General features: G+C 37.4%; 1 pseudogene; it reads right to left on the reverse strand.

Annotated features, from left to right (window-relative positions):
- Nucleotides 1-537: 537 nt before the first annotated feature.
- LOC139880974 (E3 ubiquitin-protein ligase RHF2A-like) lies at nucleotides 538-3,020 on the reverse strand (annotated as a pseudogene).
- Nucleotides 3,021-3,734: the final 714 nt, after the last annotated feature.

Raw genomic sequence — 3,734 nt, forward strand, 5'->3', positions numbered from 1 at the left:
TAGTAGTATCTAGTAGGAGTATTATACTAGGCTGGAATCTGGATACATGAATTCGTACGTATCTAAGGTACATTACGATAACTGTGGAGTGTGCACCTAATGAATAGGTTCCAATCTCCAGCAACTGGACTTACGTATACTTTCATAGGTACGCAACGTACGTTTCTCTGCTTTAAACAGTCGTACTGCGGTCAAACAGACAACTGTTTAAAGTAGAAAATCGTACGCAGTGTACCTATAGAATCGTACCTATGTTTTTTCCTATTGGAAGTCCAAAGATTTGATCAAATGTGGATTTTTAAAAGGATTCCATCTACCACTTTAAATTTGGTTTGAAAATGGTGGAGATCCGATCTCAAGAGTTTCAGTAAATAGACAAAGCCGGCCGGCAATGAGTCCATTGTGGAAAGCTAGACTCAAGACGCTTGCAACGACACATAGAGCTTAAGGACATAAGTGCATTTATGCATTTGGAGCATGTATAGAACAAGGCAAGACATGTTCCCAACGTTTAACGAAGAATACATAGGTTTTATGTTATCGAATTTGGCGAGGTCTCAAATTAATGGACATACGATCAGTTTTGGCCCACTGGATCTGAACATACAAACAAAAATGTCCAAATCTTATTTAAACATAACAGCTAGTAAAACATAGAACTTCATTTTGTGCCTTCGGCTATTCGAACCCGCAACCTCCAAGAATTTCAATCCCAGAAAATATTTAATTTTTTCAAGACTCTTATTCTAGGATCCAGAAACAATCACCATCCATAGTCCCCTACAGAAACTTAATTTACAGTCCTGAACTAGAAATGAGTACAAATCTTCTCCTCAGCATGTCATTTCTGGTCAATATCGAAGTATAGTGAACTGAGTCTATAATTGCCTTGCGCAACTCTGGCTCGCTTCCAGAAATGAGATGATGAGGATAGACGCAATTTGTTGAACCACTTAGTTTAAAACTGAACTTGCAGGATATGAAGCTGGTCTTTTGCTACCATTAAGAAGATTTTCTCCACCATTATTCTGGCCGTTCCGTGAATCGGATGCAGGACTTGACCTTGAAGCTTGACTATTCTCTGACTTGAAGGTGCTCCATCGAACGAGATATACTGCTCACTTCTCTCTGAGCTTCGGAACCGATATCAGAAAAGGGAAGCGCTACGAGAAAAGAACCTTTCCTTCCAGCCACTTGTATTTTTCAAAATATATTCTTTATATCTAACAAACAAAGAAGCAAACAAACGTTCTTGAGGAAGGAGAAAGGTTGGGGAAAAGGACATCAGTGAATAGAGGAAAATGAATTCTGTACCCACGTCATTTGGCAATCACCCTATATTTTCTTTACTCCTTTGAGTTTTTCTATCACAAAAGTAGCCCCTAGTCATTATCGTTTGTTGATATTTAATAGCCCTCCAACATTAAGTTATATGGCATTTTGTCAGAATTATGACCACAATATACTCCGCATCACTTGCCACAAGTCCCATTTATATCGGTCATAATTCTATAAAATGCCACATAAGCAAGAGTTAACGAGGAGGGGTAAGAAAATAGCGGCAAGGTACTTTTCGTGATTGAAAAAACTAAAAACAGTGAGAAATGTGAACATGGAATTATAGGTGCATGAAATACAGCTATTCCGTAGAAATAATCTAAGCTTTTACCTCATTGATACAGAATTGAGTCTGGCCTTCAGAGAATCTGAAAATGTCTGAAAATCGGAGGGCCCTGCTCGGTTTGGTGAAGCAGAAGGACTAGCAGTGCTTCTACAAGGAAAACGAAGAAATGTATTAGCATATGCAATGGTGTAGAAGAAATTTCTCCATTCATAAGAAAACTAACTTATCAAAGTTGCTGTATGGGAAAGTTATGACTACCTGTGGTTAAAGAAAATTCCTCGTCTGTTTGCAGGCATGATGGTAGAACCAGAAGCCAAGTTAGAAACCTGATCAGTTTGTACAAACGAAACTGACGGAAAGGGCACCGATGGATGAGGAACAACGATTGCAGTTGGTTTCACAACCTCTCTCTGCTGAAGAAAAAGATTGGGATGTACCGGGATGAGCAGAGCATACCGAGAAGTGACGACGACCGTGAGGAGATGACCGGTTTCTATTGTCCCTTCGTCCAATATGGTGGGACCTTCCCATAGCAGCAGCAGCAGCCAAGTGCTGGATTATATGCTGTTCGAGTTCGGTAGCATTTTCATCAGCAGAAAACTGCATATCAAAGGCAGTAATAAGATCCTAGCACTGGATAGGAGAGCATAAATAAAATATAAATTTGTACAATATGCTCTGTTTTTATGGGAAAATACATGCTGCAATTCAAAATCGCCAAGAGAGGGATGATAGAAAATAGCAGCAGTTCTTGATGGAGTGTTCCTAATGCTCCTCTCATGTTCAACAGCATCAAGTAATTCTTGACTGCCAGAATAAGTATAGTATTATATGTCACTCCATAGTTGAAAGTGCAGAAGTCATACAAAATCAAAATTTTAAAAATGAAAAATAAAAACATAAACCTGATTGGATCCTTTAAGCTAATTTCTTGGCAGCAGATGGGACACTGCGAACTTCTCTGACACCTACAACATTAAAAATCTAGAGTTAAGTTTCACCATAAGTTCAACTTCTGAAAAATACACACGATCACATTCATACGTATAGCATATAATTGTTTATGGAGTGATCATAGGAGAAAATTTCTTTCAAGTCAAAGAACAACATGTACCATTCAAGAATACACTGGAGGTGATACTCATGCCTGCAATTAGTTATCTGCAAGCCAAAAATACAAAACATAATTTTAGTTAACGTCCAGTCCACGGAAAGTAGAAGCAGGCATATTATATATGTATATAGTGTAAAACTCCAAACTTACTGCTGATGGATTGCTTTCAGAGAAATTATCAAGGCATATGCTGCAAGCATCATCAAATGCATCTTGTACTCCTCCCTCTATGAAGGCTTCAGCCGACGTCAAATGGCTCTCGGGCTTGTTCGCCGCATCCATATCCAGGACCTATTCATTGAGAGTTAAGATACAAAAACAAAATTATCCTTTTTGCAAAACATCAAACCATGAGAACAAGAAAATGTATTGACTTGTGAATCCATGGAATACTGAAACAAGAGTTTGGCAAAAGTTTACCAAAAGAACTAGAGTTTGACAACCAAACTCAGTGTATTGTGCGTCATATTATACAACCCCATCATGCTAATTATTCTTTAAATCAAAATCAATTAACAGAAATTTCAATAACCAAAAAACTTTCCCACCCTTCAAAATCAAGCAAGAGAATATCCAGACACACCATCTCTATACAGAATTAAAGCAAAAAATACTTCATTTTCAATTATATTTTTAATTAAATAATTCAACGAGCTGAAAACTCAACAATCAACAAACCAATCCTTAGTCTGAAGCTAGCTGATCTTAAACACAAATTCATGGAGATTATAAGTATGTGCAGTACTAGAAGACAAGTGGAGCATAAAGTTTGAATCTTTTAAGTTTACCTCAATGGAAATTGAGCTTGGGAACTGCTATAGTCTCCAGATATGGATCAAAGAGGAAGTAAATAAAATGCCCATGAAAAGGAGCTGTGGAATTTTATTTATTTATAGTAATATATACAATGCTAGAGAACCACCATTATTAGTGTTGAAAACCCTAATTAAGAGAAGGGAGAAAGTTAGATTATCTAATTTATTTGCTCATGGGAAA

This window comes from Rutidosis leptorrhynchoides, unplaced genomic scaffold (assembly GCF_046630445.1).
Source record: "Rutidosis leptorrhynchoides isolate AG116_Rl617_1_P2 unplaced genomic scaffold, CSIRO_AGI_Rlap_v1 contig10, whole genome shotgun sequence".
Taxonomy (NCBI): domain Eukaryota; kingdom Viridiplantae; phylum Streptophyta; class Magnoliopsida; order Asterales; family Asteraceae; genus Rutidosis; species Rutidosis leptorrhynchoides.